Raw genomic sequence first — 25,190 nt, forward strand, 5'->3', positions numbered from 1 at the left:
AAGTAACCCCCTCTTTGAACATGCTGACAAGAGTCTGGTGAAAGTATGACCCTAGATCACATTGAATAGGAGCTGGTTTTCCTTATGAGTTACACAAGCTGATAATATTCTCTATAATTATTATAATAAGTAATTAAGGAAGCTTAACAGTAATGTAAACTAATATTCTTATTAAAACATATTAGTAAGACAGTGATTAAAAATCTCATGACTACAACAGCAGTACAGTCTGTGACTCTAATGGAGACTAAAGTATATTCTGCCCTAGTATGAGTAACAAAGCACTGAAATGCTCTTACCCTAAAGAGCAGAAAAAGCAGCTCAGATTTTAACCTAAGTATGTTTTTAGAAACACATGAGCCAGTAGTACTTGCAGGCAATTGTATCCAATTACAAAAAAGAAAAACTTTCTCAGATAAAGTAATGTCTTCTTACATTACAATTACAGAAGAGGGGTAAAGGTAAAACTTTACATCTGATATAATATTATACCTTATAGAAAGCTGAAGTACATCTTTGCTTACATCATACTATTCATGGCAGAGGCGGGAGACAAACCCAGCTCTTTCTAGAACCAACTCTAGCACGAAGACTGGAAAAAACACATTTTTGCTTTAAAAGGACACACTGCACTATGTTTGGAGGGGGAAAGAAAAGTGATTCTTTGAAGGACTGTTGTTCAATGGCTTGTCATGGGAGCAAAATAATCCAGTGCCTGATGCTGATGTTTTCTTAATGATCAGTGATGTATTCCAATCCCACATGCACCAGAGGTACCACATTATTGCACTGTCTCCCTGCAAGTTGTACAGAGCAGAGTTCAAACATCCTTCACCGCAGCTCTAGTGAAGCAATTTTATCTTTTGACAGAAGTTCTTCAGTGTTAGAGTTCTAAATTTTACATTCATATATACTCTGTATCTTGTCTGTTTGCATTAAAAGAAAATCCTTTTGATCAATGCTCTCACAATGAAACTGCACTCCCCAGCACTGCATTCTCAGTCAACCTGCAGTGTAAATGATATTTAACAGATAAAGAGGCATGCTGTCAAGATCAGCTATGCATGTGCTAGAGCTCAGTTGTCTCTAAGGCAGCAAGGCACAGAAGCCTTTCAGATAACACATTCCTGTCTAGCCTCATCAGTACTACATCCCAGTAAAAGCCACAAAGGCTTCTTTCCTCCTCTGCACTGTCCTGATTCCCTGTACATAAATACCTCATTAGGATAACAGTGATAACGTTGTCACTCACAAACTGGGCGACTGAGACAGAGGAAACCAAGGTTATCTGAGCAAGACTATGCTTTGCTTTAGAGTCACAGGTGGCACTACAAATCAGAAACCCGCTAATTCCAATCCATCACTGGGTAATCACTGCAGGCCCCTGCCATTGTCACCCAAAGGCATGGCAGGGCTTTGTTCGAAAGACGGGTTTACTGGAAATCTTAACAGGGTTTTACTCTGCCACATTAGAATTATTCAGTGAGGAATGGCTTCTTAGCACTTCTGGTCCATCCTCTGACAGGAAACAGAGATATCTGTAAAAGCAGCAGCTGAGGCCTGGGAGCCCTTTTCCAAACATGGGAGATACTTCCATGTTCCCCTTACCCAGGTTTCTGTGAGGACTGGTTATGTTACTGACACAGAAACTTGCCTGAAATTTCAACATTTTCAGATTTAAAATAAAATACGCACCTCTACCTTTGAATTTTCACATTTTCCACTCAGCTACAAAGCTTACTGAAATTGTTGGCAGCCACTATTTGCAATTCAAGTAAAAAGCAATCCAAGCCTGAATGCTGCAATGATGAGTAAACAGAAAATTGCCTTGGTAGACAGAAAGAAAATGTAACCCCACGTAAGAGCTGGAAGTCTCTGCCCTTTGCTCTGCGAGGGCACTACACCACAGGTACTTGTTTATAGATATCATACGATTGTGACTGTGAAGGTCTATGAAGAAAATCAAAAAGCAGAAATACAAATACAAGGAAACAAATTCACTGTGGCTGGCTAGAAAAGGAACATGGGGACAAGTGAGATTGTTACCATTTACTGATCTGACCAGCAAAAGAATAACATTTTTGACAGGACAAGAAATGCAAGGCAGTAACGCTGGCATTTAGCAGCAGAAGCATTCAGATTTACTGCAAACATTCCTGAAAGTTAGTGCACAAAGCACGTCAGCCTGTGAGATTTAATTTGTTTGGGAAGTTCTGCAGCTCCTGGCTTTGACTATAAAGAAATATTTCAAAGCACTGTCTTCTCTAACGCTGTTTCCAGCTGTGTTTAAACAAATCTGATCTCCTTTGTTATCAGCTGCAGCTGTATTTCCTATCTCCTCTGTTTTCTTTTGAAAGCAGTTCACTGTGATAAATTCAAAGAAAATGCTGCTTCATTCCAAAAGGGTTTTATTTCTTCCCCACTCAGATGATCACAGACACATGTCACAAAAAAGAAACAGACTGAAATTACACTTAAGGTGAATAAGTTTAATGCACACAAGTACTCCTGCCCTTAAAAGCACAGTATATCAATGTCAGAGCACTAATCGGCCCTAGTCCTCTCTGCTCATAACTATGATGTATTGGTCTAATGTTGCCTTCTGTAGCATGAAAACAGAGAATACAAGAAAATCCCTATATCAAAACAAGACAGTCCTCACACACAGAGACACCAAAGCCCCCACTGAACAAACAGAATTAGAGAATAAAGGGATGTTGTGATATATTAGGCTGTTTTGGAAAATAGGAGAGGAGAGGAGCAAGTGTATAATTATGTTATGCTCCTCTTGACATCATTCACTCACTTATACATGCTTAAAGAGCAGTTAGTGAAAAGGGTGGTGCAAGGGGGAAGAAAGGGAAAAAGAGGGGCTGTGTAAAAATCAAACCTAAAAATAAAAAGTCTCTGTGATCACAATAGCCTGTTTTTCCAAGATACATCAACAGCTTGGAGAAAAAAAGAGGTGAGATATTCACTCTCTGAACATGAGAACTTATAGCAGGGGACTGGAGTGACAGAGCCCCCAACTTCATTCATGGGTACCTCTGAAATCCTGAATTAAGCTGCTTATTGTCCTAGCACATAATGTGAGCAGCTTCTCAGAGATCAATGTCTTCTCTCCAGATTCCTTCTCACCAGCTGAGGAATCAATCAGCTAAGCTTCAGCAACTGCCAGAGGAGCAAGCAAGGGCACACAGCCCTAATACTAAATTTAAGCAGAGATTACAGCACCTATTCCCCCAACAAGGTGTTTCTGTATCAGATTGTAGAAACTCCCATTCAGAGCTAGAGTCACAAATGCTGCGAAAGAAGAAAAATGAGAGCTCAGCTTGTGTGAAGTGTCACATCTACATAGCACAAGGTTTTTCTCTCAGACCTGGGGAAGAGAGTAAGAAATTCCCCAGAAGCTGAGCTATAAACATGAGGCAGCTTTTGGTAAATACAGTAAAGCCAGAGCACAGCACTGGTCAGGGCTGCTGCTCAGTTATTCACTCCCTCTATCAGGGCTGGGGATCAGCTGCCGTTCTCATGGGCTCAACCTCAGCAGCTGCCATGCACTGACTGCAGTCAGCAATGAACGCAGCTCTGCTCAAGTCCTTCTGCGCTCTGACAGTTTAAGATTTAGATGACCATCTGCATGCTGCACTGCAGGAAGATGCACGCAGGGATGACACCCTTTTTTGTTCTAACACTTCAATCTGTTGTGAGAGTTACTTCTGATTAATTGAGTTAAACAATCTGGTGTGATTTTCTGTTTCTATAAGTTAATGAACATTTCGGTTATCTTACTCATGAACATGGAAATCTAAATGCAGTAGGATTTAGATAAGAAAGAAAAACAGGCAGTAAATTGGGTGCTGGGCTCTACCTACAGCAGTTTTGATCTTACAGCCTTGTCTTTGCAAAGCATGTTTGGATGCAATGTGAGAGGTGCTGCCACCAGCCAGGAGCCTGCCACGTGCAGGGCCACAGTGATGCAGGACCTCCCTCACTGTGCACACAGGGGCTGAGGGTGATGTAGCTCCCTCACCTCCAGGAGCAGCAGACAGCTTTGTGTTTCGCTGCCTATAAGCGAGGGTCAAGTCCGCTAGGGCACTCTTTGCTGCCATGTCAGCAGAGGCCTCCTAATGTCAAATAAGTTTGTGCCATGCATTTTTAACTTTTATTTTCCTTTTTTTTTTATTTAACCAAAGAGGTTTATGTTACGTCTTCCTCTGAATACCAGTGATAATCACATCAAAAGTTGCTGTCAGCTGTTTGAGTAAGACTGATGATACACCACTGACAGTGCTAGAGCCACTCAGTGCTGTTTTGCACAGTTAATATTTCCTCCCTGTGTTCAAAGGCCTCTCTGCATCTACATGTATTTGTTAGAACACAGAAAAACATCTTTCAGGATTGAAATGCATACCTGGAAAAATTAAGGCATGCAATTACACTTCAGCTCGTGTGTGCTGTATTTCATGTCCTATCTAAAATTTTGCCTTCCTACAGGAATCTTCCAATAAAAAGTAGAAGACAGACAGAGCCCTCCTGACAAAGAAAGATTAGAGGAGCCCTAGGGAAGGGAAACAGCTACTCAGAATGATCTGCTGCTTTGTTGTTTCAGTCCCTCCTGCATCACATCGTAGAGAGCAGCAGACAGCACCGGAGGAGGCTGGGTTAGTACACAGTGCTGCCAAACAGCATTCCCTGCCTTGAGTGGGGATTTTAATCAGCAGACAAAGCAAAATGGAGATAAGAACATTCTGGAGCCAAAAAGAAAAAGAAAAAAAAAAAAGAGGGAGAGAGAGAGAGAAAGAAAGGAGGAACAGCTATAGATTAGAAGAGGAGGCAGGAATGACTCGATTCCAGTGATACTGAAACAGTTGGGGATTTTGGTTGCCTGATTCTGCAGTTATAAGAAAAAAAGGTTTGGTGATGAAGGAAAGGACTCAGCTCAGACTGAGGATACTTTTTTTCCCCTGAATTTTAAACTATTTAGAAAAATAATCTATTAAAATTGAAATAAGATAATAAAATAATTCTTCAAATTCCATTCCTTTTGTTAGCTTTTCATCAGCAATGTATGCAAGACTGTAAGATAGCTAATGAAGTTTCAGCCAATTGCAAATTCAAAGCTAACCATAAAGAGGCTACTGTATTTTATATGCTGTATAATCTTTCACTAAGTTTAACATTTTATGGTGCACATTGTGCAGATATGTCTACAAGATAGATTTCAGTTAGAAAAAGAATAACTCTGCAGTCCCAGCATTCAAGGCATGATATCAGTGTACAAAGTTTAAAGAGGAGATAATGTTTACTGTGAACTACTTCTTCCATGTTTGAAGTGGAACATGAAATATTCTGCAGCTAAATGAGAAATGACTCATTTTCAGAACATAAATCAGCGTCTGAACCAAATCAAATTAATTGACAATTGGTATCTCAAGGGGTAGACTGTAATCTCTCAGTCTAAGTGCCTTGTTCATAAATGGAAGTTTGTAAAAGGTGAAAAAAAATAGCAGAACTCTTCCTTGATTGTTAATCTTGCAAAAGCTGCTTCCAGGAAACATATAGCTCCTATGCTAATGAATGCAATAATTCCCAGGGATGCTCAGGGGCTTAGAGCAACCCTACATGAACCTGAATTGCAAATAAATCCATCTCATATTCTGAAATAAAATTAAGTACTCTGTACTAAAATAAAGTCATTGATAGAATGAGAAATGATTTTTAATAAGTGAAGTGTGTTTTCTTTATCCTGAAATGGATTAAGTGTTTGGTTTTCATTTCCATACCATAAGGAAACTTGGATCATCTGGATATTTCCTACAGATCTACAGAATTAACATGGAAAGATCCTATTAAAAGTATTGGGAAAATTATCTGTAGTGGAGCAAGGGTTTTACCCAATATATCAACTATGTATATATATATATATTTGATGTACACACACATAAATTAAAAATATGCCTTTGCAAATACATACCTAAATTACTCCTTTGATTCCAGAAGGATGAGTTCAAAATTACAAAAGTAGAACTAAGATAAGAACATGATCTATTATGTGGATTGCAATTTCCAAAGCAGGAGAATAATATCTGTTGCATGGAGACAGAGCTAAGGAGTTACAGAGGAAACATTTTCTCTCAGTCTCTCTCCCAAGCAGCTGAAACCAGAATCCCATTCTACTGCTCTTTTACAACAGCCACAGCCTTTACCTCCAATGAAAGTTTTGCTGTAACAAAAAGAAAAGGCTGGGGATCGTATTTTATAATGACAGCTCAACAACATTGTCCTCTGGAATATTCTCCTGAAAACCTTTCACCTTTACAGTTAGTTCTACCAAACAATATTTGCTCTACCATCTGCAGTCTAAACAGTCTGAACATTGTCTGACCACACTGCATTTCTACGAGACCTGGTTCAGGAAGATACTTAGCCCTGCTTAAACGCAGGGGTAGTTCCCTTGTAATCATCAAGGTCCTCATATGGCATTGGCTCAAAAATCATAGGATTTTCTGAGGTGAGTATTCAGCCCAAATGGATGTACACTTTCAGGTGGTCCCTTTCCTATTCTGAATTTGACTATCTCCATAATTAACTGCATGTTCATTTTTTAACAATATCTTTATCAGACTAATTATTTCACAGGTTGCTTCAGTCTCAAACTGATACATCTTTAAAGAGGTAATGGTTCAAACCACGACATCCTTCATCTCTCATAAATACCATCTTCTATATTCATATCTACTTTTATAATAAATGCCTCTGGCAAGCAGCATGTCAGTGCCTCCAGGTAGCGATTAAAATATTCCCTGCTGAACCAAGGCACTGGCCTGGCCTCTCCTCAATCCCTTCTCAGCTTTCAGGAATTTAAACTGTTCAGCATCCCAGAGCTCAACACAAAATTAGGACAGTTTTGAGGCTGTTCCTGGTCTGTCCAATAGCTATTATTATGGGGACATTGCCCGAGAAGCTGCCCAAGGCTACAGGAAATACTTTACACAGCATGGCTGGAGTCATGGTAATGCCATACTCCGTATTACCTGGTGAGAGTATCTCAACTTAAATCATAACAGAATTTGGCTATTATTGTTAAGTTATTTCATTATCTCTCCTCTCCATAACTCATAAGACATATTTTCCTTATCCTTAACCCTGGATTTCTATCAAACCATACACAAATATTAAATGTACAGTTATGGCTTCATTGAATTCAATATATTTATTCTCCTTCATTTATGTACTCTATCTGTCTTTGTACCTCTAACTATTCCATCATTTCACTTAATTTGCAAAACACTCTGGGAAAGAACTTACAAGAAAAAGGCAGAGTGCGAGGAATTATATTCTTGTCTTTTACTTTTTTTTTTTTTTCCCCCCCACTGTTTTGGAAATTGGTTTGATATTAGTTCATTGGAAATGAAGCCAGTTTAATTCACTGATTGGCAATTCTCAAGAGAAAGCTTAGGATTTCTGTAGCCAGACCTATTAATCTGGAAGCACCTCCTGTTATTAATGACCACTATGCTAAAAGCAAAGGCAGTTATCAGGAACTGAAGACGTCATTTGGACATGTTTGAAAACATGACTTTCTCCTGAAGTTTCATCTGTTCATTTATTGTTTGCCTTGAAGCTCTCATCAAAGGTAGATGACAGAACTGTCTTTCCAGCTAACTGCCCTCAATCTTTCGGAGTGGTTTATTTATATCATTATTACAATAGCTGGTTGTATTGATATTAATAAGGTTTTCCTTTTGTCTGCATCCATTGTACCTCGTCTGACAGGAATTAAAAGCACACAACTATAGCTTTTCCTTAGTTCCATCATTGCCACTGAGGTCAGTTTTTCAGAAGTAAACAGCATTTAGCAAACACCCAATCTTTTAGACAAAACTGCATTAGACTCTTGGCACGCTAAGAATACAAGGTATTTTAGCTGGCTTTCTTTAACCGAAAATGTTTCTTGATGTTATATTTTACTTATGCTTTTGGGTATGAATCCTTTCAAGGACCGAAGACACACTCTGGGTTTTATTTTAGTATTTGTTAATACCAGATCTGTACATTGGTGATCCATTTCCCGTGGCAAAAGGTACTGAATGTACTTAGCAGCATAGAGGAGGACCTCACCATTTCTTTGTAAGATGGGGAGAAGTGGCTGATTATATATTTTGACAGGTTTTAAGTCTCCCCAGTTTTAGTGGATTTGTTCTGTGACATAGTGAGGCTTGAAAATATGACACAGCTTGAGGGAAGCCATCCACCATGCAGTAATTGCAGTTCTAGCCTTGCTTTATGTTTACACATTATTAACTGACTGCTCATGTAAGAGAAATAATTAGAACTTAGCTAACTATAAATAAGACAGATTTGTTCTTTCTGGAAAATTCCTTAATGCCACTGATTACCCTTGACAGGAAATCTACCATGGCGTGAACCTCTTAAATAAAACCTGCACAATGATCTTTCCATCTGCCTGACTACCATAATTAAAGGCACTGGCAATGCAGTGAATGAACAGCTTTAGGTTTGGTTTTCTCAAGTATCAGTGGCATCAATCATCAATTTGACTGACAGACTCACTTGCCTTCATTTCTCCATTTTCATCTGATTTCCTGCTGGTACAAGGAGGCCCATGGGGGACCTGCAGTTTTGACAGATGCACTCTGCTTTCAGCTGCATCAGCAGAACACTGAATGAGTCAGTAACATCAACACAGAACAGAAGGCAAAGTTTTACTCATTGGCTAAAGAAAAATCTACAGGTTTTTAGTGAAATATATGCCTGGGGAAGACATTTATGAGGACAGAAACCTTTTAATATGAAATGAAAGTATGAATTAGTTCTGGCAGTTTTCAGATGTTATGGCACCACTGTATCACTGGTTCCTAGAGGTGTCATGAATTTACTGTGTCCACTCAGAGGTTTCCTAATGCTCACTGCAGACAGTGGACCTTCACGTTTCATTTCACCCTTCTCACTGTAGTTTTCAAACTACTTCTATCTAGTTTCTATCATTGCTGGGAGAAATAAAAATGAAAATTAAGCACTAACAAGATGTTTTTGTTACAACATTAGTTTTTCCTAAATTCTGAATATCAGTGTTTGCCACTGATTATGTACACTGTATTGCCACCTGTGGTGTATTCCTAAAGACTGGTAGAACTATCCAGATGTAGTAACTGAATAGAAGGTAGAAACAATATATGAAATGTCAATATGAAAATACAGCTCTGGGAAAGGATGATTGCTTGGTTGCCAGCAGTGATGTATGAGGTTGAGACTACACAGATCACATACTGTCTAATAAAAGGCTAAATATAATTGTTTTGGAAAAATGCACTACATCAAGATATGGAATATGAAAGCAAAAATTCTGCAGATAAATTACTCATTTAGAAATGTTGCCGTTTTTACTCACATACAGTCAATATTACAGGGACTTAAGTAAACAACTTTGTCTAAAAATATGCTTGCTTTGACAACTGCAGAGACTAGTCTGTTAGATTAAATATCAGTTCATAATAAATATCTATGAAGCACACATCCTTCTGGAAAGAGAAGTAGTCCCAGGGGTTTAAGTTCTGTACCAGAGCATCATCTAGGAACGTAAGTAAAGGTCCAAAGGGAAGGCATTGCCTCCTGAGGTTGAGCTCGATGCAGAACAACCTTTCCCTGCTGGGACAAGCTGGCTGGAAGAAACCACATGCCAGTGTTGCCAACCCTCCTGCAGATGCCACCAGCTTCTGCTGTCAGTTATCACTGCCAACAGCGTCCCTCCCACAGCCACCAAACAGACAAGTGCAGGCGCTGTAAATGTTATGGGTTGCAAAAGATAGCAGTTCTGATCCTTCCCCAAAACATGCAGCTGAGAACTGGCAAACTGATCTCCAGCCTATAGAAAATCTCACACAGGGAACCTTTTCTATCTGGATGGGACCTCTCATTTACAGAGAGTTTTTAACCTAAATAATGTCATTCGGTGCATAAAACAGAAGGAAAGTGAATATTTAGGCATGCAATAGAGGTTTCATTTTTCTCTCCCCACTTGGCAGATAAGCAACAGCTGACTCAAAAAGATGCTATAGGTAATGGAGCAAGATATTTTTGTATAATGATGTGGAGGAAAATGATCGGTGCAGTTGCTCTCCAGTCTTAGTGCACTTGCTGTCAATTTTCTTTCTCTGCCAGCTGTATGTTCTTCTAGTGAATGAAACAGATAATCTCAAGCAAAGAGCCAATATTCAATTTGGAAACAATAATGAACAAGTTCATTAAGCACTCTCATTGATGTTGTGCTTTCCATCGTGTTTTTGTAGGGTTTCAGGCTGGGTAATGCAAAAGTCAGAATGCAACGGTGTCAGCTATGTCAGAAATTAAACACTGGTTTCCTCCGGGTCACCAAGCTATGTTACTTCTGCCCACAGAGCACCAGGTCCCTCACACGGATGCGGTTCCATAAACAGAAATTATACTTTCATCCTAATTTAGCACTTCAAAACTGATAAACTGCAAACCTGAGGAGAATGAGAAGGAGCGGGAAGCACATAGTAGAAAAAATTCCCAAACCTAGAGCTGAAAGATAAGATTAGAATACGCACATATAGCAGAAAACAGAAATCTTCAGATTTCATGGCAAATCCAAAGGAAACTGTGTGATCCTGCAAGCATCTCCATTTGGATATGTGTCAGAGCTTTCCCACACACGCCTTGTGCTCCTTTCTCAGTTCTGGGAACATCATTCCAAAACCTCCAAGATCTCCCTCCCTCTGCCACTTCCTCTGTTCCTCTGCCAAAGCTGAGATGTGTGCCATGCCCACCAGCCCTCCCTGCTTTCTCCATACAAAGAAGCTGCTCAGTGGGGCTGAGAAGAAGGGCACAGAGACCAGGCTACATGATCAGTTTCTGTTCTGACTTTCCATAGCAGTGTCTGGCCAGGTAGAGCCCGAGCTGCACTTGCTCCTGGAGCTGCAGTCAGCTGCCTGGGCACTGCTCGCTGCCACTGCCCCTGCTCAAGGGAATAATGTCCCCCAGCACCACCAGGAATACTTCCTGAAGGCTCCAGCTGCCACATGAGTTCTCCAGGCTTCTGTAACACCCACGGGAACAACCTGTCTGCAAACAGCCCACCACGTCCTCACGGTGTGCAGCTTTCTTCTTCATGTGCTCTGATCAGGGATTAAATGCTTCTCATGTGAAGTTTCATTGAGCCTCATTTCTGCATGTGAAATCCAGATAGAGTGGCCTGGCTGCCACTGTACCACCTTCTGCTTCCACACACAGACCCACAGAGTCAGTCCCTGCGTGGGGTCTGCAGTTATTGCAGAGTCTTTTCATGCTGCAGTGGGTCAGAAACCCTTTACCCCAATAAACTGAGTCACATCCCAAGAGCAGCAAGATAAAAATGACTGCTATAATTTGAATCAATTAACATGTGAGTTCTAAGCCTTCAGGTTACACCGTGTTCATACTGTCAGTGTTTTGAATGATACTATGCTGACTTGATAATTATTCAATTTATTTCCTTTTATAATGAAAAAGACCCGATAACTGTGCTCAGGGCTTCAACAAAACACTCAGGAGGATGTCAAGACACTTACGTTCTTTGCTGGTATCAGACTAAAACTGTGATCCTAGAGCAGGTTTCTCTACAAACAGAAAATAAAGGACTGTGCAATTAAACACAGTATTGCAGATGAGAGAGGTCTCAGGCTAACCGTGCAATGAAAGAGGTGCAGAGTCTACAGGTAATTTGTGTACTGGAAATCATAGTAGCAGAGATTATTTTACAAATATTAAAGGAAGGAAACTTACAAATTCCTTTTCCACTCTTCTACTTTTCTTCTAAAAGCTATTTTTCCTTGTAAGCAAGTCTGTCACAGATTCTTTTGAAATGAAACTTCACGAATTTCAAAATTAAATGAAGAGTAAAATATGTTACAACCCACACATTCTCCAGGAGCAATACACAAAGCCCAGACTAATTCAAGCAGCACCTACATCACAAATCTTGCAGCTGCCTACTATGTTCAATCAACAATCAAGTGTGGCACCAACCCATTTTCATACATGCGACTCACACCTTCAGAGCCTTCTTAGAAATTACTACTACCTGGTCTCAAGACAGGAGTTTCTCTGTATTAAACAGAGAAATGTTTATATATATATATATAAACCTCCAGGAAAAAAGTTATAAAGCAGTTCTGATTGGACAGTCAGAGAAAATTAAATACTGGAATTTCAGCTGGGAAGCAACAATATTTCACATGTAGCATATTGTGCTTTAGAGACTGGTTTCAGCATGTGGTATAAATTGCAGCTTTGCTACTCTTTGCTGCAGAGAACAAGCACAGGAAGGATTCTGGTTCTGCAGATAACAGTTCAGCCCCACTGTTAAATTCCCTTCACTCACTATTGTAACATCACCAGACTCTTGTATACTTTGGTGTTCTGGGCCTCCTCTGTTAAGCTGGTAATTCAGAACAAAGAATATGTAGGATATAGTTTCAATACCAGGAAATAGAGAAGTCAGTGTTGATGCACACATTTCCAAAGCTGAAAGGACTTCAGTCTAAAGCTATAAATTATTCATCGCATATTCTGACACACTGGGGAAGAGAACTGAATATTCATGAGCCACACTACTGGTGAAGTCCCGATAAATTTGGGAAATGATGAGATTGTGGAAACTTTCCTTACTTTCACTATACCTCCTGGGAAAAGCTGTGCCACGGTGGATCTCATAGACACAAGACATGCAATCAAAGCAGATGATGCTGTGGAAGACACTTGAGCCTTGAATCAGAGTTCCCTTGTTTTTTTTCTTAGAAACAACAAGGGATGCCACAAGTTTGACAACTGTATTGTTCAATCACAGTCACTCATAAATGACACTGCACTCATTAGCTAATCATTTCAGTAGCTGTTTCCACAGTGTATGCATATGCAATAACGTAAACATCTGACTTGTGATTCTCTGTTGCTAAATACCTTCTTCAGTGATTTGCAGCAAGACCGAATGAGTGCAAAGCCTAACTATTCAAACTCAGAGATTCCACCCATTGTGTGTTAATAAAAGTGACTGGCTAATGCCCTTGATGATAAAGAACAACCCCTTCTAAAGGGTCTGACAATTGTATTTCAGTAAGTCAAAGTAACAAGTTCTATAACATCAGTAACAAATTAAAGAGAAATCTGTATCAGTACTAGTCAGGCAGCAGGAAATCAAGCCTGCAATGTTCTTCTTACTTTTTAAAAATGATTTGCTTAAACCAGTTAGAGTTCTTGTCACAGATATGTTCTGGGTATACACACACTCATGCCCACAAGTCTAGTGTCTAAAACTAGAAGCTGTCTGCCTCTATCCCTGCCCTTTCTATATCCTGTCTATGCTGTCAGCAAAAGCTGTTTGATAGCTTTTAATCTGCCTGACACATACTCCTATGATCTGAACAGAAATATTCTGGGTGCACCCTGACTACAGACATGCTGAGCTCTTGTGCTCTTTATAGAGAGAAGATATGACCCCAAAAGGGTTTTGATGCTGCTGAAAGAAGAACAAAAATCAAAGCGGGTGTTGTGTTTAGAGTACCCAGTTGGCTCTTCATTCTTCAGAAATCCTGTTCTCCCAGCAGAGGAGCAGAAAAGCCTCACTGAATGCAACAGTGATAAGGTGTCCAGGTGGGATGGTGGTAACATGCTTCATAAGCCATAGAGGAAAAAATATGGTCTTCTCATTAAATACAGCATGGAGCCAGAGCACATGTGAATCCCACTTCTGACTCTCCTTTGAAGTTTCTGTGTCATCTCGGGCTTCTCCCCTAATTTTATTTTTTTTTTTCCCTTTCCCCTCATTTTGTCCATCTGCCTTGAATTAGAAACAATTCTAAGATGCAGAAAGTCACAACATCTTTCCATATATGTCCTGTTCTTGTCTGGGATATTTCAGAAGGACAACAGCTTTGTCCTCAAAGCTCAATACTTTGGCACTAAGAAATAGTATGAAGATTGCTCAGACTCTGCCTCCACATAACCTCTGTATTCTAACTTTCCCATTGCAATATTATTGCCTTTTTATTTCTCATGATGTGCAATGAGGTATATTTTAGCATTGACAGTTCAGTACCTTTTGGCATAGAGTGCCAAAAGAACACTAAGGATTATTGTGCAAAGCGGCTGATAGCAGGCACTCCTCTATAAATGATTTGGATAAAATTAAATGATGTGAAGAATAAAACTGATGTTAATTGATGGTCATTGCAAGGTTATTTTCAGGAGACTGTTCCCCATGATGTATTTCACTAATGCAAAACAACAGGAGAGCAAGTTAAAGTGACTAAGTGTTTGGATTAGGTTTATTGTGCAGACAATCATTGCTGCCCTAAAAGCCCAGACACCCAATTTCTATGAATGCAAATTGAAAGCAAGTGTTTAGAGCTCCCAAGCTGCCTTTAAAGAGCTCAGTCCCATAAAAGATAATTTCATCTAATGAAAAGATTTTTCAGAGCTCCTTCTCTTTTTTCTTCACTTACGCTCCCAACAACAGTTCCTGTTTTTTCAGAACTGCTGTAAGGCTGCAGTTACTCTCTGGGCAGCAGCAGTACCTCAGCAAGCTGAAACCACCTCTCCTGCCACGCTTCTGGGCACACTGCTACCCCTGTGCCACCTCTGCAATCTGCCGGCTACAGCTGAATATCAGAATCTTCACACACGTGGCTGCTTATTTAACTTTGAAGTTGCTGCTCACTCTATCACATGGAAAAAATGAAACAACAAACCAACAAACTATTAGCATTTTAAGTTGTGTCTTAAGTTAAGCAGTGTTCATTACTAAAGCCACAGATTCTGTTGGGATAAAAGAAAGAGCCACCACACATACACACAAAGCTGCTGAGCTGAACTGTAGCCATAAAGTGAATTACAGCGTATTTTTCACTTATGGCAATCATTTGGCCTTGGACAGCACCTTACAGTCTCTATTAATCAATTCAGTTGCTCACTGATATAACGAAGGAAAATCATCTCCATGTAAACTAGACAAAACATGGAACACAAATGTAAGCCTCGTCTATGAGTCTGGCTTTGGTGACTCAATGCCTTTGGCAGGAACAGCAGCAGGAAGGATTCCTGCCTCTCGTCAGTGCTGCTTTTTCCTCCCCATTGCAGCCTACCCACCTCCTTATTTGTGCCACTTAGTACTAAATCAAGTGCTGAGAGCAGAGCTAGATGTTTCCCAACAACATTTCTAAGATATTCATGAATATTATTAATAATTTGCAGCAGTTTTGCCAGGCAGCAGACAGACAGAGATACAAATACGGCAGATTCAGGATGTGTGAACACAGCAGATCAGCCTTTGCACTCCAACACTGATCATATATGTTGCACAAATAGGTTGTGTTAGAGGTGCAACTTCACATAGCTGTAACCACCTTTAGACTAGCTATGTTAAATTACCCTTTTGCTTCTGTGAGAAATACCCATGATTCAGACATCTTCTTTAGGATGAACTGGATTATGGCCTGAATTCTGCTGCCTGTATTGTCCAGTCATTTTTGGAGTTCATTGCCTCGGATGGATGCACTCACCTGCAGCCCACACTGAACACCCTCTCTGGGATGACACAGCACCACATCGGTGGCAGAGCTGGGAATAGAGCTCCAATTTCCTGACTCTCGCCCTGGTGCCTTTGGTGCTGAATATTGCTTCCTTGCCTTTGGAACTCAGGCAGAACAAATCTGAACTTAGCCCAGGAATACAAAATAAACCATGAGTTTAAAAAAAGTGCACACTGAAGACTTGTGTTTATAACACTGACTTGTGTTTATAACACTGACTTCTCATTAGCACATGCATAATTCTTGCTGACATGTACTGCGATGTGGCATTTCAGACTACTGCATAGGGTATTACATTGCTGAAGGTAGAACACAGAGCCCCATGAACCAGCCTCAGGTGGATTTAAATTACTCTCTGCTCTTTCAAAGTGACAGTTTCTGATCTCCAATTTCCATTGGTTACTAAGCTACTAGCAACAAGCATATTGTGCACAGGGAAACAGTTATTGTATATATCTGGGTCACTAGACAGAGTGTAATGCAACCTGCTTTCAGTGGTAATGCACACTGCACACCTCTACACATTTACTGGCTGCAGCAGCTTAGCTGTACTTACATATTCTGATATTTAGCTTCAGAAAGGCACAAGAGGATGTTGCTGTAGTGAAGTAAATCAGTCCTAAAAATCTGTGGGATTTCACCACATGGATAAGTTCTTGGAAAGCTTCGAGCTATTTGGCATCTCTTAATGTTCCCACTCTTTTTTTGGATATCTCTCTTTGCCTCAGGATACACGGTTCTGTATAAGGAAATGCAGGTGGGACAGTCCTCAGGAGGAAATTACAAATGACAAAAAGCCCCCCTGAGAAGAAAGGAAGTTGCATAAACTAGAGAAGGCTTTGACTGGTATTTTAATGCATGGAAACAAACCAGCTACAAGTATCCATGCCCATTTCACAGCCCTTAAGTCAAGAGAGCAAGAGCAGTACTTTTGCCTACATCTCCAAATGGCAGCACGCACTCATCCAAAGAGATCCTTTAATAGCATGAAAGCGTGAAAAATCAGCTCATACTGCAATTAGTTCTATATAGTTCCAGTAACAGAGGAAATACAGGAGGACGAACAGAGCAAAAACTACGAGCAGTTTTCTTTACATAACAGAACCTTTTCAGTACGACTGTATGGCAAAATAACCTGTTAATTGCTGCAAAGGCTGTGATGATAATCATAGCTTGTTTACAAAATAATGATCCCTCCTTAATCATTCTCTATTTCTCCCATGTTGTACTGCATATTAAAATGTTCTGGGGCTTTTTAAAATAGGATCTTACTTATATAACAGCAGACACATGTGAAGTAAACATGAAATCGGAGCCTTGGCTCTACAGCAATTTGCACAAAGAAATATCTGTATGATTTTTCTATGGCTGCAAGCAATACTGTCTTCACCAAGAAGTTTTTTTTCAATTGATTGTCAAAGTTCAGTAATTTTAATCTAAATAAAAGTCCATAATGCACTGCTCAGAAAGAGTCTCAGCCTTTAATACTGTTGGCTAATCAGTCCTTTCTTAAGAAGATCTGAACTACATGGCTGACTTCAGCTGATCCTTCATTTTAGGAGATAAAAATTCTTTTCATAAACAATTGCATACATTTGTGAGGCTTCTGGTACTGACCTGCAACTGGCTCTGCACTTAACAAGTGCTCCCTGAAAGCCTCTCTGGGCTGGGGCTCAGCTGTGACATCTCTGCATGCATCACATCAAGACAGGATCCTAAGTGATGCTGAAGAGGCCATGAGGGTCCCAGTCCTTACAGATGATAATTTTATAAGGAAGCGTAATAAGCTCAAATGGCAAAATTTAGGGGGTTAACCAGGAAACTGAATGGATTGGGGTGTTCCATCTTCTGGGGTGAGGTCATGGGAACACTGCATCTCTGAATGTGGCAGAGAAAGCACTCAATAAAAGTGTAAGAGAAAAATTCTAGGACTAGAATGCCTAACTTTATATGGAAAATTTGAGAAATTTGTAGAAGATAATTGGCAAGATACTGTAAACAGTAAAAGAAAAGCAAGTAGAAGGAAAAATGGTAAATAAAGCTCAAAGAGAAAGAAATCCTTGTCTTACTTGGGCAATCCAGACCTTGGGCTGAAATTTCAGGGTCAAGTGGGAAAAGAACATCACCAAGATTGTGTCACTGCTCACCTATCCACGGTGGTGATAGCAACCATGACAAGCTGAAAGGCCTCAGAGACTATGAGAGCAGGAAACACTGTCTAAACATAGAATGGGTGATAGACAGGATATCAAGACTGAATATCTAGACATCACTGACAATTGCTTCCTTGATTAGCTCCTCACGACTGACTGGAAGAAAAGCTATTCTTGGCTTGAGTCTGAGCACTGCGTAGCGCTGCCTTCTAATGTCCTTATTGGATCACAAAAATTAAAAAGACAAAATGCCCACCAAGAAAGAACAGCCATGCATCACTGCCCATGAAGTCAAGGAGTTCTCAGTCTGTCAAGTCTGTATCCAGGCCAGGTGAGGTTTCAAACTGAAGAGTAATTCAAAGAATTCTTGTATTTGGTAGCACTTCAGGTTATTTTATCCATACATAACTAGAGAAGCCACAGGAACAGAATCCAGATACTTAAGGTGGATGTGGATATTTCCTTCCATGATCTCAAGATTCATCACATCAAAAGCTTCTAAAATGACAGTTTAGCATAAAAGAAATAACAATCTGTGCTGCTGCACAACTGCTTTCTAGAAATGACAACAGAGAGCTATTACAGAGCTTAACTGACCGCCCAGCCAGCTCACCTTGCTGATCAAGATGTTACCTGTGCAACTGTACTCATTGAAAACATAATTTTCTCTAGAATCAAATATTCCTCTATACACACCGCATGCATAGACACAAAGGTACAAAAACAAGTACAGATTGCAATTCCACGGTGTGATGCAGCTAATTTGAACTTGGATCTTAGTGACTCTCAAAAACCTAATATGTTTTCAAACTACGCTCTTGAGGTTTGATCATCCTCTCATTAGAGGCATTAACGAAATTCTCAGTGATTTTACTGAGAGCTGGGATTTGGTCCTTAGGAAGATAAAAAAAAACTTAAAATTAAATGCTGCAATCTTTTTAAAAGATACTGTCACTATCCATTGATTTTCAGAAATAGCATCTCATAAGCAGTTAGATCATTTGTTATCATAAGAAGTTCTACTGATGCCTCAGGCTTCTATGAGTTTCTTTTTGCTTTATTTTCTTGTCTGGTAGAAAGATAAATGCATGAGGAACAAGGCAGTCTTCAAGTAATTTTCTTCCATTTTAATTTACAGGTTTTTTGTGAGATTGCAGTTGCTCTGTGCAATTTCCAAAACCATAATAATTGGCATACATTAAGAAGGTATGTGCGTACGGTATGTCATTACTACTGTCTCCTGCAAAACTTTTCTTTATATGAGAAGAGATTCAGATTCAGAATTATGGAAAATAATTCCTGTAATACTGTACAGAAATTAATAATACTCAGGACTTATTTTTTCTCTTGAAAACTAATAACTGGGGATTGTTCAGAACTTGTCTAAGTGAAGACCCACTGGAGCCAGACGTCATCCATTTTAACTGCTTTTAGCTATCAATTAGATTTGGTTTTGCACAAATCTCAGAGCAGGTTCTCCCCTTAATGACATTCCCTCTTCTGAAACTTTCTTAGTTTTGAACTGAACAACCATTCTAACTTTTAAGTTGTTTAACCAAACAAGTTCTAATTCAAATGCACAAATATCTTCAGGTATTGGCTTTTAGAAAGCACCTCTACACATTCGTACTTCTCAGAAGAACGTGTAGGAAGCCTTAAAGGTCTGAGATTTTGGAAATCTTGGAGACTCATGATTCCCCTTACCCTGTCTAACTTCATAAGAAAACCTCAAAGATCTGATGTTCTATGCAATGCAAAACTAGATCGACTGAAAGCATTTGGCTTTAATCTTCATTACTTTAGCATCTACTTCATATCTGATTTCCATGCTGCTGAAGTGTAAAAAAAAGAGGAATATAAGAACTTTAGTAAGTACCCATGTAATTAATTTTTGGTCTTTTGGCTAGAACTGTACCAAAGTCACGTATCAATTTTAATTAATTTGCTTTTTTCCTATCTTTTATTACTCATTTCCTCAGCAGGCCAATTATCACTCGACCATGGCAAGCTGGGGACATGGCCACTGAGCTGTGCACCCACCTGTACTCGCCCCTTGTAGAACAAAACCAGAGAAACAGAAGTAAGGCAGCCTCGCACCTCATCACCAAAATCAACTGTACTGTCAACTCTATCAGTTACCATCATATACCTATGAACAGTGTGATTGAGCACCATTCTGTCAAATGGCAACAGCACATTTGGGAGCTGAATGTCCCCAACTCCAGGTGGGAGACGGTGACATCTCAAGTTGTGTGACATAACCAAACATTTCAAGGGCAGTAAGAACAGAAGTAAAATTCTGCCCTGGAGTATTGAAGACAATCTGATGGAAAGATATCTGCCTCCACTCTAAAATGTGATGCCACTGAAGGAATGTGGAACAACCAATTTCTATTCCTCTATAGGTCGATGGCCTCCTTTATTGCTCTGCAAGCACTGCTCCATTAACCAGCTCTGCTCTTTCTCATTCTTATCCTCAGTGAAGAGTTCTGCAGACTCCTGCTAATTGTTGCAAAGATTTTACAGTGCTGAAAATTATTTCTGGATCAGTGCAATTGCCTGTCACTATGAGTAAAGCCATTACCTGGAAGCACTTTGAATGAAACAAAGCAGTTCTCTATCACTGGTGTGGTCTTCTAAGAGGAAAAATAACATAGTATGTGTATGTATTGGCAACATTGTTACAGCTTTTGTTCAGAAACTCGTATGGGAACCTATAGAAAAAAAGAGCATCACTCCTCTGTCAGAAGCTTTCAAAACCATCAGATGTTATGGGGTATCTGCAGCATGGATCACTTTGGGAGTACCAAACAATGATGGAAAATGCTGCTGACATATTCCCTGTCAAGATTTATAGAGTACATTTGCCTAAAAATAATGTGCCACAGTTTGACAGAAAAATGTAATTGTTTCCAATGCCAATCATTTTCTTTGTCTTCTTTCCTTCACCCTTTCTCTCCTCTTCTCTGTGCGTATATAGATGATAGATAGATTTACATCCAGAGATGTCATCCTGCTATACATGGAATGTATGTGTCACCAGCCCTTGAAGATAAATATATGAAGTGCTAGCTGGATGTAGCAGAACAATAAAATGTGCATTGCTAGAAATTTCCTTCTGTCGCAGAAAATGGTAAATAAAAGGATGCATGTGGAGAACACTTGAGATTACTAAGACAAATAGATTAGACGTTACTGATGTAGCAGGCAGCCAGATTCAAACCATTAAGAGCTGGTATGTTATTCTTCTAAAACACAAAAAAATAAGCAGAGAAGACATGGGAGTAACACAAGAAAGTTTACCATAACTGTGTCTGTGCAGCTCTGTGCTGCCTGGGACCACTCACAGGATGGAACTCAGGGCTGGACTGGGAAAAAGAAAGGCAGATTCACCACACTAAAGATATTATCTAAGTACCTTCTTTTTCTCCTGACAGCACTACAATGTGATCTTGAAGATATTTATTACCTACAGTATTATACAGCAGCGTGACAAGAACAAAGGGGTTGACTACTCAAAGAGTGGTGCACTTGGTATACAATGGCAGAATCAGGTCCATCCTTTGGTTATATGAAATATTCACAGGAAAAAAACTGAAAGCTTCAAAATAGGAGCCCCTGAATTTCATTTTGAAGTTGAAATAAAAGATTTCACTTCCATGGGGGAACTTTGATTCTTGTGATGTAAAAAAGAGAAATTTCTCAAAACACAAAAATGGTTTCATTTGGCAACTAAATTTCAGAGTTGCATGCTTTCATTATGAATACAGCTTTAACCTTCACAAATTTCTCATGATTCTACCTTAATTAAGAATGATCTGTTGGTGAAAATTCCACGAGCATTTCTTAGTTACTAAAATAATAGAAAACATAATTACAATACTACTTATCAAAACCATTTGAACTATTCATACGATTTTCTTCTCACCTGCATGCTACCTTAGGATCAACATACCCTAAAATCCTAATGGGAATGTTTATTACTGAGAGCTCTAAGCCAACTTCATGTTTACTGAATGCATTAAATCAGTGAAATGCATTTCATCAAAACAAGAGTAAAAAGAGAAATGCTTCATGACAGTTACATACCTTCATGCCTAAGATCACCATAGAACATATATACTCTTATATCCCTGAGAAATTAATTAATTTTGATGACAGACCGTAAGCAGGCAGAACTCTTAATTTTCTTCTTTCCTTCAAACTTCACTTTACGTTCCCCTCCCCCTTTTTCCCTATTCTCTTCTTTCTAAGTGTTTCTAGCTTTTGCCAGCTCTTACCATATTTCTACATTTTATTAAATCTAAGTTAGCAACAGCCCTTCCTTTAGATATTGAAATTGTAAAGTTGAATGACAAATAATGGATGACAGCTCTTGTTAGGTAATCCTCGTTCTACTGTTGATATTTCTCAATGCTTTTCTTGCTCTCTTTTTACAGCAGGGCTCCTCATGCTTTATTTTTATCATTTATTATTTACCAGGTGCCATGTGCTCCTCGTTCTTCACAAAACAGCAAATGTTCCAGGTCTCTTCCCAGAAAAGTTAATGATTTATAATCAAAAAGATGTGGAATTTTTTAGTTTGAAACCCTCCTGAATTTTAAATAATGGAACAATCAGTAGAAATGTTAACAAATCAACCCATTCCACTGCTGACCAGATAAACCTAGGACACCAAGGTCTCATTCGTTACTGTAAGCTCCCAAACTGTTGCCTTTCCACTATTTCCATTCCATTACTTCAAGACAGTGGAGCTGGTGCTTATAACATAATTTGCTATGCTTCTATGGTGTGCTCATGTGTTTCGACGTTGATCTGTCCTTACAGTAGTTCAGTGAAGCTTGGATATATAACTTCAGAAGTGACTGTGGCATGAAGCTCTGCTGCAAATCATAAAAAACTTTTTCCGTTCTTTTGGGTAAAATTCACTGCTGCATACTGGGTAGCTGGCTTAAAGGAACTATTGGTCTGTAAATAACTTCTAGGTCTATGAATACAACTCCTTTCAATCCACATCCTGCACCCAGAGATTCAACAAAGCCAGGCAACCTTTTCTGCTATTCCCTGATGTATAAATGAAATGCCTGAAAAAGACACAAAGATGCAGAATTTAACTGCTTTCTCATCATTTTTTTTACACCAGCTAACAACCAGTTCAGCCTGTGACAACAGAAGGTAAAACCATTACCAGGCTTCTCAATGCTCTTGTCACTTATGTAAGCATTTCAGGCCTGAGTTTTGTAACTTCCAATAGATGTTACACTACTGAGAAAACAGTAAATATGAAACAATTTTCAGAGTTTAGTACATGCTCAAATTTTTCAACACTAAAAACAGTAAAACAAGTGATTCTTGTTAAATACTGTCATAGCCACAATTACCTAAAATGATAAGCAGAGGTAGCTTGTTTTTCTCTTACCAAATCAACCAGAATAGCTGGGAAAGCACAAGCATTCAGGCATGTGAGTCTTTCTTCACATCTGAAATAGAAGTTAACCTTAAAGCTGAATAAAAGTTATAAGCAAGAAAATCCAGCACGCATTGGGCCTTCTGAGGCAGTCTGAGCCTGTTAATACAGGTGAAAGCTACGATGGTTATCTTCAGAAAGGCAGAGAGAGAAAGGGAATTTGTAAAACATGCTACTATGGCAAGAAGGAAGGAAAGCTACTAATCTCCTATAAACCATTAACTTCTAAGTATCATGCAGTTGTGCCCTTTTTCCTTCTAAAGAAAAATTCCTTCTAAAGCCACTGGTTGTGATCCTCACACTCTCTTCAGTTGTTAAGCTGCACTGATCTACATGCTGCTCCATCACCGACTTACAGAATCCCAATATTATATTTCCCTAATTATTCTCCAACAAAGACCACATGCTGCTCAGTGTCAGCCTTGCTCTGTGACTCTAGCAGTACACTGGAGCACTCTGTGGCAGAACCCCTTGACAATGGGAATTTTCTGCAGTATGCTAGTACAACAGATAAAGCTGAAATAAGGGGAAAAAATATATAGAGAGGGAGTAGTCCAGCTGTGAGAAGGAATTGTTTTGGCTTGTTCAAGACCATGCTCCAAGGCTGGAAGAAATGTCTTGCTTCTTGAAGACAGGATATAGGCTCCTCAATTGTCTTCTTTTTTAGCTAAGAGGTAACATGAGATCTATGACCAACATTGGATTAGTGTATTAACACAATGAGGAGGAACAAACAAACAAACTTGAGTCTGAAGCCTATCTCTGTTCAACTTCTGTTAGGTTCTTAATTGGACCGGGAGAAGTAACTTTGGTTTGAGGTGTGCTTCTTCTGGCAAGCTTTGTATTTAGGGGCATGACAAAACCGGAACCATTTCCCTCTAGCTCAGAAGACTTAGCTAGAGATTAGAAACCCATTATGCTAATCTAAGCACAAGAGATGAACAAAAAAAGGCCTCAGGAGGTAACAATCTAGATTCAACCTGTCTCTGTTCTTCTGTTTACAGTAACCAGGAAGCAGCTAATCATCTTTTATTTCTGGTAACAGCTCAATTCCTACAGGATGGCCAATTGAGAATTGGTGGTAATTACCGGTTGCAGGAAGTGATTGCTGACCTAAAGAAGGCATCAGCAGTACCTAAAATGTTTACTCATTTCTGTGCTACCATAAACACTTCTCTGACTTCCTCTGACAACTGTGGATCATATTTTGAGAACACTGCTTTACAGAAATGACAATGAACCCATCAAGTTTGGAGTTACCAGTACTTCAAAGTTTGACACATGTAACTCTCCTCTGACATTACACACATTCCACTGTCAAATGATGATGATGACCATAACCATCATGTTTGCAGTCTAATTTCATTAATATACACAATGTTTTGCAGTGCTTATAGGAACAAAAAGCAAAACAAACAAGCAAAAAAACAATCACAAACCAACACATTACAGAAATGGAAAGCTGTGCTAATTAGCTGAAATGGAACCTTTACAGAACTGCAGCTCACACTTTGCAAGGACTGTATATACTTTTCAGCTGTAGATTTTTTTATGTCAGAACACATTTGCTTTTATTTACAACCAAAACACATATAAAAGAATACTATGGCAACAGAACTCGCTAAAAAATTGGCTTTTCTTGCCTTAGTTCTTCACATCTGAAATTATACGGCCTCACTGGGGAAGAATAACTCCTATGTTACTTCTTGCCAGAAGGAAGTGCTGTGAAAATTAACATGTAGATTGCACATAGGAATCATGAGTACAGCTTCATAGCTTGACAGCTCACAGTAAAGGCCCAACAGGTTGAAATAGCAATAAAGGACAAGCAGGGGAATCCCTGGAAGTGCTGAGTGAATGGGAAGGAGCTGGAATTAAGGTGGGCAGAAAGCAATTATATAAATTGGAAGACAGCAGAGCTAACAAGTCAGTAATGCAAGAAGGGTGAGATGCAGGTAC

General features: G+C 39.4%; 1 long non-coding RNA gene across 1 annotated transcript in view; it reads right to left on the bottom strand.

Moving 5' to 3' along the window:
• The window catches only part of LOC107318262 (uncharacterized), a 97,489-nt gene that overhangs the window by 1,083 nt on the left and 71,216 nt on the right, over nucleotides 1–25,190 (bottom strand). The window lies entirely within an intron of this gene.

The sequence above is a fragment of the Coturnix japonica genome, chromosome 12, assembly GCF_054131305.1.
Source record: "Coturnix japonica strain WE chromosome 12, WE-NBRP24, whole genome shotgun sequence".
In the NCBI taxonomy this organism is placed as follows: Eukaryota; Metazoa; Chordata; class Aves; order Galliformes; family Phasianidae; genus Coturnix; species Coturnix japonica.